The sequence below is a fragment of the Poecilia reticulata genome, linkage group LG19, assembly GCF_000633615.1.
Source record: "Poecilia reticulata strain Guanapo linkage group LG19, Guppy_female_1.0+MT, whole genome shotgun sequence".
Taxonomy (NCBI): Eukaryota; Metazoa; Chordata; class Actinopteri; order Cyprinodontiformes; family Poeciliidae; genus Poecilia; species Poecilia reticulata.
The window spans coordinates 3,298,558-3,310,886 of NC_024349.1; positions in this window are offsets into that span (position 1 = coordinate 3,298,558).

Genomic DNA, 12,329 nt, shown 5'->3' on the forward strand with positions numbered 1-12,329 from the left:
GTGTGTGTGTGTGTGTTTTCCTCCCGGTGTGTGTGTGTGTGTGTGTGTGTGTGTGTGTGTGTGTGTGTGTGTGTGTGTGTTCGGTATTCTCCTCACGCCTCACCAGGTTGTGTCTTATTGTTTCCCTCAGACGTTGTGATCTCTCCTTTTCCAGGGCGGATGGAGAAAAAACTCCACTCGTATTCTGGGTTAGTAAACCAGTCGGGGTTAAAGGTCACGATGTGCTGAATGTGTTTTTATTGTAAAAATCGCTGCAGAAATATTCACACCCTCAAACATCTGTGGAGTTTTTCTGACTAGAGCCAGAAGTGGAGATGAAAGTTGTTTTTACACATAAACATTTATAATCAAATCTTTTCAGAATCATCTGCAGATTTTATGACGTTTTTTTAAAACTTCTGCTGTAACTTTTCTGCAAGATAAAGAAACTTATTCAATAATCTCTTATTTATAGTAGAAAGCTGCATTTCCACTGGCAAATTATTTCATATAACAAGAAACAATCTTCCAGTGGAACTAAAACTTAATTTTTAACATTAAGGAATTATTGATCAAATAAAACAAAAGTTGTTTGTCAGTTTTGTCTCATTTCAAATCATATATTTGTGTTAGAAACTAGAGAAAAATGAGTTTTAGTGATTTTGCATCAGATGCTGAACTTTTGGGATCATCGGTTTTAAATCTTCCACAGAATCTCAGTTGCGTTCAGGTCTGGACTTTGACTAGGCCATTCTGGATCAGCTCTGATCTAAACCATCACATATGATCTCAGGCTGGTCGTCCTGCTGGACGCTGAACTTTGACCCCAGGCTCAGCTCAGGTTTTCCTCCAGGAATGTCCTGGTTAGTTTAATTTATGGGTATCAGATTAAAAGGGGGTAGAATACCTGTGCACACCTGACCTTTAAACAGGCTGATTGTGTGATGAGAGACGTGAAGCTTTAAAAACAGCCAGATTGTTTTTTTATTGCTGTTTTAATGTTTGTTTATTCAGTTTCTGCATTTGGCTCAAAGTTTCATCGTCTTGCTGCCGTTTTAAAAGCTTTTATAAATCCCGTTGGCATGGTAACGCCCCATGGGAGTAAGTTTGGCGGTAAACAGCGATGACGTCACCGGAAAACCTGAAACTCCTTCATTTAAATGAGCGGAGCTGGAAATAAACCGTGGAAACGTTTGGATCCGTTCAGACGGTTCTGCCGATGGACTCCAGAGGGAAATGATGAAAAACGTTTGACCACCAGTTTGTCCTGCTGGTCAAACTGGTTTCAGGTGGGAGGCTCGCTCTGGTTTGTTGATTTGCTGGACGGTCTGGAGCTTTAATGGTTTTCCTAAATCAGCCGCTGCTGGTCCGGTTCTCTGCTGTTTCAGAGGAAACCTGCTGCAGCCGCTTCCTGTCCATCATCAGCTGATCGTCCAACATGGCAGCCGAACAGCCGCCTGGTTAATGATGGATGAGCTGGACGGAAATAGATCACCTGCTCTCCAGGTCTCTGGTCGCTCCTCCATCCATTAATTATAACCTCATGGTGGGACCAATATGCAGCTTTCCTCCTGATTATAGAGGCACAATCTTTTTAAATAAAGGAGATTTTCTCAAACAAAACCCAGACTGGACTCAAAAACCGATAGAGACTGAAAACGGATCGCCTCTGCAGTTCGGTTTGAAGTTTATCGTCTGTCTCCAGCCGACTGACTTTGTGTTTCACGTGTCGCCATAAAAATATTCAATAACAGGAAAATGTTGCTAAATTTGTCTTTTTAGCAAAATTACAGGGTTTGAAAAGATGCTAAATATTGCAACAAAGTCGCTGAGTCAGCACATTGCTACTTGCCCCCTCCCCTCGTTCCCACACTGGCCACGCCCCCAGGGCCCTTGGCTCCGCCCACTTTGGTGGAACATTAGTTTGGGGGCGGGGCCAAGCTTTCACAGGGGGTTAGTTACACTTTAAACATGTAAGAAAAACACTTTGATTTATTAACAAACTTCTAAAGTTAATCAAACTCCTGGGAAATTAATGTCTGTAAATAATAAAAGCTAAAATATTTAAATATTTTTCATGATCCTGAGTGAAAATAAAGATGAAGGTCTTGATAAATGTCAGGACAAACATCGAAGGAAACTTCTGGCTGTAAATGTTGCACCAAATCAAATAAACCAGAATTTACCGTTAAATCATTCAGGTTGTTGCCAATAAAACAACAAACAAACATTTATCCTTTTATCACTAATTAGCCCAATATTGGGTTACAGTTTATTTACAGTTAAACGCAACGGAAGTTAACTTAAAATGTCAGTCTCTGATTGGACCCCAGGCAGGAGTAGGCGGGTTTTCACGGATAGAAAAATAGCGGAGCGACAGCACAAGTTATGACGCTTTCTTTTCAAAAATAAAAGCGCATCTCCGGTTTATGTTTCAATCAAGTTTCTCTCCTGCGGCTTTAAAAATGTAAAACTTTCTGTTTATTGATTAGCTAAAGGAAATCATGTGTCTGAAAATAAATTAAAACATATTATGTGGGCAAAATATTCTGTAGCCATATTTGCTCCTCTGTCAGAATTGCTGACATTTGACATGCAAAAAATCTTTCAGATTAAATAATCAATACTTTCTCCCTCCAGGATGACGCAGGGACATCTATGACCAGTTTAACTGAGGTTGCACATATATGTGCTTCACAGGATTTTCTGCCTACACAATGTTTTTTTTTCAGATACATAATGTTGTTCTGCAAATTAATTAACACAAAGTTTTAGCCTCTTAAAGCCGCAGGAGAGAAACTCGACACGTGAATCAAACATAAACCGGAGATGTGCTTTTATTTTGAAGAGATAGCGCCATAACTTATGCTGTAGCGCACATTAAAATCGAGTGCAGGCTGGTTTTACCATAGACATCAATACGTATTAATGTCTATGGGTTTTACCGCCATTTCCTTAGAGGCGGCAGCTTTATCCCACTGATAGATGGTTTCTGATGCTGGCTGTCGGCTTCTTCTGATGATGCTGACGTCACTGTAGCAGCGCTAATGATGTCATTTAAAATATTAGTTGCCTCTGTGAGTCGCTGCCGCTCAGCTGTCCGTGAAAACCCGCCCACTCCTGCCTGGGGTCCAATCAGAAGCGAACATTTGCACAGAGTTTGACAGTGAATGTATGAGAGTTTGCAGGTTTTGGCCCTTGGAGCCTCTCATGTTTTCTTTGAACTCCAAATGTTTAAAACTTGAGCTATAAAATAATTTATGACATTTTCAGTAATGTTTCACAGTTTGATGTGAAAGCAGCTTTTTACTGGAGCTGCAGCTGAATCATGGATCGGCGACCCGGCAGAGATTCTGGGTCACCGGTTCGGCTCGGTTGGAGTTTCTCTTCCTCACAGCCGATCGGCCGCTGCTTCAGAGAAACTTATTACTATTATTATTATTATTATTGAGACGTTTCAAAGCCCTAAAGGGTTTTTACCGTATTTGGAAGAAGTCTGTGTTTTTCGTGTTTGGATTTTACGGATGGTTTTACTAAATGGGCCTGTTAACTTTCTGATCCTGAATTATAAATGTTCTGTTTAACTGCAGCAGCTTTCCGGCCCGCCGCCTCTCCAGACAAAGCTTTAGCTTTAGCTTTAGCTTTAGCTGCTAGCGGATTAGCGAGCGTGTACTGAACTTGTGGAGAAAAAGACAAATGCTGAGGTTGATCCAAAAACAGTCGAGCACGGTGGAGGAAGCATCATTCTGAGGGGTAAAGTCTGCAGCGTCTGTGCCTAATGGATCTCAGCTGGATCTGAGTGTCGCTTCAGAAGCTGCTGGCTGAAACATTTCACTGCATTTGTTTAGTTTCCCCTGAAACGGGAGACGTTATTCCGGGTTTCCTGCTCTGCGGCTCTGATGGTTTTTCCAGAACCTGAACTGCTTACAGATCATTTCCAAACTGTTTGACGTGTGGAAACTTCTTCCTCTCTGATCCGACCGTCTGAGTGTCTGTTTCCTCTGCTGTTGCCAACAAGTTGATGAATTACATAACTGGTGTCCTTCAGCTGCTGTAGTGAATAACGTTTCTGCAAAACTAAGTGATGCCGTATTTATACAACCTGGCAGTAAAATCAACAGTCCAGCCGCGTCTGACACGGTTCTGTTCGGCCCTAGAAGGTAAAGCTGGGCAGGCGACGGATCCATCCGAGTTTCAAACGGCTGTCCTTTTTCTCTCATTTATAAAGATCTGCATTTGGCCGTTCAATTTTTCTCCTTTATTGAGGATTTAATAAAGTGCTGACAGTCGGCCAGAGCAGACGGGCGAGGCGGAGAGAGGTCAGACTCATTTCATGGGAGGATCCGGGTCCAAAGCCGGCAGATGGTTCTGAATGAAGGGAAGTGAAGCAGCCAGGTGAAGCTTTTTACTGCTCATATCTCACTTTAACACACCGGAAATTACCGTCTCACAACTTTTATTGATGGAAAATCATGTAAAGGGTGAGCTGAAACCCTGCAAGAGAAATGAAAAATTTAAGAGAGATGGATTTTAAAGTAGGTCCAAAAAGCACTAACTGGTTCTGGGTCAAAATGGATTTTAACTCATTTTATCCCTCAGGCCATCAGAGACCTGCTGCCTTCCAGAACCACAACCAACAAACTGAAGCAGAATTTGGTTTAAAAAACCAAAAAAACTCCATCATAAAACCGTCTGACCAATTAATAATTTAAGATATGAGATTATAGATTAGGTTCAGATTTAAAATTTAAATTCTGTATTTTAACATTAGTTTTTTTAATGCTGCTAAGATCTTCAGTTTCAGCCTGAAGCTGTTTACGGTTAGCATGAGGAGCAAAAAATTTTCTCTAACCAACGGTTTGATACCAAACTTAATCTGTGAACGTCTTTTCAGTTTGGTTTCATTTAGCCTTAGTTCCAGCTAATTGTGCTAGCTCCTGCTAACGGTGTTGGCCGTAGCTAATTGTGCTAGCTCCTGCTAACGGTGTTGGCCGTAGCTAATTGTGCTAGCTCCATCTGACAAAAATAAATAAAAAATAATTTTTAATGACCCTGTTAGTGATATTTTTCCTAATTTTACAGACAAATGATTCTCAAGAAACTAAATATTATTTAAAACAAAAAACAAAAAGTCCATCTGACGGAGTTGACACAGAACTGAAGGTGACAAACTGGTGAGTAAAATGAAAAACTTGGTACATGTGAAGTAATGCAATTTATGTAAAATACATTAAAATGAATTAATTGCACATTTAAGTGAGATTTTACAACAATTTCACTGAAAGAGTCACAAAAACTCTCTCTGATGGAGTTGACGAAAAGCTAAGCTACCTCAGTTTATATGATGTTACTCTGAAGGAGGCCATGTTGTAGCTCATCAGGTCCATGAAATCTTTACATTTTGCCAAAATTAAGCTTTTATTTCACAGAATGTCATCAAAGTTTTGTAAATTATCAGTTATGGTGTTGACACGTCATGGTTGTGATGAACAACTTGGGAATAAAAAGAAGAAAAAACTAAAGAATAACTTAAGCTAACCGGAGCTAACTAGCCCTGTTAGCAAAGGAAGAAACAGGAAGTGGTCATGGGGTCCTCAGAAGTTCTGGTGCCCCCAATAATGCCTGATTTTATTACATTCTTTTCATGTATGACGGTGTTTACAAAAACTAGGGACAAATTTCAATGGAGTTGGAAAATATGTAAAAAAGATTTTTAATTAAATTTATTGATACCTTTATAATTATTTATATGACTACTTATACTTAATTGTCATAATATATAATTGTAGTATTTCTTTAATTGTTTTAAACTATTATAATGTATTGAGTTCTGATCCTGGATAAGGATTTTACAGGCATCATCCACCGACTACAATGTTTAAAATAAAAAATATTCCGCAAACACCTGGAAAATAAACATTGTTGTGATCACATGACCCAGTTAGTTTAGTCAGATATTTGAAAAAAAAAAAATATTTTTCTATATTTTATTCAAATTTTGTGTTTTATGCATAGGACCAGTTTGTCCCTATTCTGAAGAATCACTGATCCATTACGGTATTTATTAATTCTGTTTTTCCTATAAAATGATTGAATCCAAACTGATGAAAGTGTTTGTGAAGTTGTTGCTGTGTGTAAATGTGTGTGTTTGGTGTTTGTAGATGTATTTTTAGTGAGTTTATCAGGAAGCAGGCAGATGGTGTGGAGGCTCCATGTGGAGCGAAGAGGAGGACGAACCCGTCAGGATGAAGGTCCAGCTCCTGTGATGGATGAACCGTCTGGCCTGGCTGCAGTTACAGGCCATGCAGTAAATCACAGCTAAACGCCGAGCAACATTTCATGCAGTAATTACAGCCGTTTACTGCTGCAGGGTTTCCTGCCTGAAAAACGGCGTCTTTCCTTCACCACCTGCTGCCTGTGGAGAGCCGCGCTCTGCTCTCATTGGCCTTTTTCCATCTGAAGGGAGAAACACACAGATGGCCAAATGGCTCATTCTTTTTTATTTTCATGGTTCATTTTTATTTTGGATCATTAGCCAAGAAAAGACGACAAATTATTTTTTATCACAGTGCAGGCAGATATTTCCCCTCGTCGTGCATTTAGTTAAAACTCCTGCATCATTTCTATGCAGTGTGTGTGTGTGTGTGTGTGTGTGTGTGTGTGTGTGTGTGTGTGTGTGTCGTCTGCCATGATGGGACATTAGTTGGTGTTGTGGAAATGGGTCCATCCTGCATCTTGACATGGATTTTAATTTGCTTTCATTGAATTTGAGCTCATTTAATTTGTGCAAAATGTGATTTAGGGATTTAAAAGGAGAAATTGATTAATTAAAAAGAAAAAATACAAGAAAATTAGGAAATCAGTGTTTAGAAAATGGAAATGTTCTGATTGCTTCATGAGTGACAGGAATTGATTGATATTTTTAATATAGTTAATTGACGGTTTTGGCGTCGGGACGTCTGCTGCTGCTACATGTTTAGCATTGAGATGCTACTTTAGCTTAGCATAGCTTGAACCAATCAGGTTTATGAAGCAGAAACTGAACAGATTCATCAGCAAAAGCTGCAAATACTAAAAGAAATCATTTTAAAAAATGTAAATATTTAGATTCCATTAAAATACTTAATGCATGAAAATCGATCAAAATGAATGTTTTAAGGTTCTGACTTTAAATGCTCTTTGTGTCTTTCTGAGAGATTATTGAGTTCTGAGGTCCTTCCAGGTTCTGGTTCCTCAGAAATTGTCCAACTTTTTGACTTTCTGCAGTTTTTCTTCACCAAACATGCGAAGCAGGAAACTGTGACGCGTTTTCCTGAATTAATATGATGAAACTGAACGTCACCCAAACATCATTCTAAACTGTTTCAACACGACCTTCATCATCTGAGGAAGATTTTCAGGCTTTTTATCCGCTGCATAAAAATGTTATTACAATGTGATTAATTAGTTACCCTGAAATAAACTCCTTTAAACATTATAATGGCGTCCCATCACTCCATTAAAGATATATTTATTACAGAGATATATTTTTAATAACAGGTTAAAGGTCAACTTGCTGTCCTGCTCTCTGTCTTTGCCTCTTTTTTTTACTTCTTTTGCTTCATGATTGTTTCTGCAAAGCTTCGCTGCTCTGTCCTCCACTCACTCATTGGCAAGGAAGGTCAGTATCTACCACACACACACACACACACACACACACACACCAGGGTTTTAATGAATGTCTTCTGTATTTCAGCCACGTTCCTCGTCCCGCTGCTCGTTTTGTCTCCTGCAGGGTGAAATCAGGACGTCTCGTCTTTTTCTCAGCTTCTCGTCTCAATTAATTCCCGATTTGATCTGATCGATTTGCTCTCCGCCTGGTTTGGGGAGAACTTGAATCGATTCCTCTCAGAGCAAATTAAACCTCTTCCCTCGCTCTTTGTTGAGCTTATTGGTCCATTTTGAGTCTGACCGCTGGACCCGGATCTTTGATGGCAGCTGATTGTGACGGGAGTTTATGGATCCAATCAAAACGTCTCGGTGCGGGACGGATAGACGGTGATGAACATGAGGGTGATGAAGATGCTGAAACGGGTCACGTCGGACCCAAAGCGGCTTGCCGGCCGGTTTCCGCTCCAGTGCTGCGGCTGACAGGTTCTGACCTCTCGGCCGTTCTGGTGGATCCATTAGCTTGATTATCTCCTGCTTTATGGCACGTTGCTCAGCATCTGGATCTACGGGTTCAACTAAAGGTCACTTTTTGAGCTGCGTGCCGAGATAACGGCAATTTATGCAAAACGTCTCGGAGTCAAGAGTCCAATAATCATTAGTTGTTGATAGGAGGCAGGAAATGAGCTCATCTGGAAGCTAAAGCCACTTTGGAGAGGAGAGACGGCGGAGCGTTACCTTCAGCTGCTGCTGGATGGAAATGCTTCGGATTCAGCAGGTTCAACTCGTTCAGGGCAAAAGAAATATGAGGAAGAGGAGAGAAGAAGAGGTTGAATCAACTTCATCCTGCCAAAGCAGAGACGCATAAAAACATCCGTCATTCTGCAGCTTCATGCAGGTCCGTCTGTCTGTTTTCACATTTCCTGTTTGGTTTTTCTGCAGATGATGAATCAGCCTCAGTGCTGCTCTGCAACTCCAGTAACGATTTCAGATGATTTTTAAACTTTCTTCACACTTTGAAAATATTTCCAGAAGAATAAAACGGTGACTTCCTGAAAATCAGCCCAAAGTTACAGAATCACGTCTTTGAACATCTGCAGGTAAAATCCTGCAGGCGGCGCAAATAAAACATTTACAAATAACGTCATTAAGTCCTTTACTGGGCAGCTCACCTGCTCAGGTAGAAGTTACATCACAACATGTTCATTGTTTTGGATCAAAGCCGCCATGTCCAACTTGATATTTATGAGGAAAAACATGGAAAATTTGCCAGTTTGGAAAATTAACAGCAGAAACTTGGATAATTTATCACAAGAGAAAATTACAGATGGTTTGTTTTCCAAAGTCTATTAACCTAAACATCTCGTTAGCTTAGCTCAGCATTTAGTTCACTAACTGAATGTTTAGCTCCAAACTAAATATTTAGCTCAAAGCTAATGATACGTAGCTCTGAGCTAACGGTTTAAACCCAGATATTTAGCTTCAAACCTCCTGCAGTCGATCTTTCTGCTGAAGTTAAAACCTTCCCTCAACTGAGCAGCTAAAGGCCATGAGGAGCCCAAACATTAGCATGATTTACAGCAGTGGGAACAGCAACGCGGCTCTCCAGCGTTCAGGACAGAAACGGGCCGGAGAGACGATGTTTTACTGCCGGAGGAGCTGAAGGGAAAATGCTGAGTCATCATGAGTTACAACTGGTACATAAATGTAATTATTACTACATGATCGTTTCACCGTATCAAGTAAAAACGGCTCATCTCATGTTTCCATGAATCCAACATAAAGCAGCGGAAACGTGGCGCCACATTTTGCATTAATTATGTTTTTATTACCAGGAGAAAAAAATCAAAACAGAAAAATTCCTGCAGAGATTTTCTGTCCAAACGCATTTTATGAAAACATGGATTCACTTATAGATTCACTAAGAGATGCATGAAGGAAAACAACACGCTGAGTCACTAAACACACACACACACACACACACACGCACGCACGCACACACACACACACACACACACTGTGTTTTTTACACTGTTGAAGTTTCTGGCTGAAGAGTCATCAGTTCTTCTCGGTTCTCCTGTTTTCTCTCCTCTTTATGGATGGATGATGGATGGATGATGGATGGATGGATGAACAGATGGATGGATGGATGATGGACGGAAAAGTTTGATGTTTCTTTACCTAAAAACATGAACAACAGGAAGTGACGCTGCAGACAGATTTTTTTTCTGGACGTTTGTTTATTTTCTGCAGCATAAAAACCTGATGATGTTCCGTCTTGTTGAGCCTGAAGGCGTCGCGGCGCAGAGAGCCTCAGCTGCTGACGTCATTTCCTGCAGTTGGCGGGACGGCTGAGTGAGGAGGAGGAAGAGGAGGGCAGACCTTCATCAGGTTTTCCTGTTCGCAGCGAAATGCTGTGACTCATTCAGACTCTGACAGCCGCACGTTTCTACGCTGCCTGTTGGATTTTTGATGAATTTTGATTAAAAAGAGAAGAAACCGTTAAAACCGACAAATTCCTCCGATGCTTCCGTTTGTTCAGGTTTTATTGGTTCCATTAAATGTTTTGATTCAAAATAAAAGGCTCCAGTTTTACAGCAGAAAGACAAGAGGCATCAAATGAACAACCTTTAAGCAGGTAATAAACATACTTCTCAATTATTCATATTTCAGTTTTTTTAACCTTTTAATTTGAAATGCCGGGTTGTGATTGGCTGTGAGAGAAGCAGACATTTTGTTCCAGGTGGAAATGATCTGAGGATTCAGTCAGAAACATCCAACATGCTGGAAACTTTAACCTGGAGAAGAAACTGCAGAGTTTTAACAAACGCTGCATGTCTGGCTGAAATAATGAGTTTTTTAGTTATGTGACACATTTTTGTGTTTTGTTTTTTTTTTTTCATATGTTTTGATCTTGGCGACTTTCAAAATAAAAGCTGGTCATCGAGTAAAATTCAAAATCGGATTAATTAAGCTGCGTTTCAAATGGAGGAAACTTCAGATTAGAGCCAGAAGGAAATGAAGCGCTGGAACGCTGCAGCTGGAACGCTGCAGCTGGTATCCAGGACGGTACCAGGACCAGCACGGTACCAGGCGGCAGTTCGGGTCTGAATGAACCTGACAGGAAGTGGATCAACCTGAGGAAACTCGAGGCTGCTGGTTCAGATTGTCGGTCAAATAAAGAAAATAAAACGGAGAACAGATGATGAAAGGCTGAGAGAGGCCTGGTTGTTCTGGTTCTGTTGGACCCAGGAGGAACTGGGCGCAGCGCTGCGTCTCTCCTCTCTGACTCCGGGATGTTTGAACGCCGAGCTCTCCACAGGCAGAGGTCAGAAGGTCACGCTTCAAACAGGAAATCCTCCTCGGCTCAGAGAACGCATCCATTGTTAAAATAAAAAATCACGAAGCTTTGAAAGCAGCAGGATGAGAAAAGCAGTTAAAAAAACCCAAAGCTGGTTGGAACAGCAGAATATTCTTATTAATCTGTTATTTAAGACAATTAGCTTCTCTGTCTGTGTTTCGCTTGTTTACCTTCCACAGAGGAAACTCTGACCTCCAGTCAGCAAACCTGAATCTCACTCATATAATCTGTCAGTAATCTGTCAATAATCTAAACCCGGAGAGGTTGGGCAGTAAAAACATATTTTTGCTGCCTGTCTCCCATGTGACATGCTGAACTAAATAACGTGACCAAATGTCTAAAAGTTATTTCTAATTTTGGTTTGATGCTTTTTAGAGACACTCGGCATCTGAGGAAAGAAAATGAGTAGAAAAGTAAATGATATGCATGAATTCTGAGTATGCTACTTTGAATCAAAACATCAGCTCCGATTGCGAGAGGAACGTAGATATAGATGAACCCAAACATGGATCGGTGCCGATTCTGAGCCTTTAAAGACGGACGGTGACTCAGAACATCATCTAAGACGTTTGCTTCGTTTTACAGATTAAATCTTTGTTCTTGTTTAATTCTTTGTTTTCAATGAAAACACGACTTAAAGATGAGATTATAACATCCGGCAATAAAAATCCTGTTGGTACAGAAACAGGAAGTTAATGAATTTAGTGAATATCTCTGTGTTCCTTTTGGTTTAAGTTATTATTAGTGTTTCTACCAATGACACAAATTATTAGATTGTTTTAGAATCACCTGACAAGCATGTTAACCTTAAACTTTTCTACGTCCTGCAGCAGACAGCTGTACTGCAGTGAAAATCCCAGCTTGTGTGCAAACATTTATTTTCCAACCGTAGCTAAAACTTGTTGCTGTGAAGTTGCTCTGCAGATTCATGAAGGAGAAACTCGTGTTTTTCTTTCAGCTCCATTATTAGAAATCGATGTTGGAGACGAAGGTGTGATAAATTATTCGGTTTGTTCACGAAGTCGCTCTGCTGCGCGGCAGCTGCTCCTCATGCTAACGGCTAATTGGTGCCCGTTCTGCTGCGAAAGCTCTGAAACGACTGGATCCGATGGGAAACGCGTCGCTTCCTGCTGGTTTCACTGGGAGCCGAGGAGGAAACCAATCAGAGCGAAGGCTTGAGACGATCTGCAGCCCGGCACTGAGGGGGTTAATAAAATGAGACGGATGAACGGTGTGTGTTCAGGTGTGTGTGTGTTCAGGTGTGTTCAGGTGTGTGTTCAGGTGTGTTCAGGTGTGTGTTCAGGTGTGTGTTCAGGTGTGTGTTCAGGTGTGTGTTCAGGTG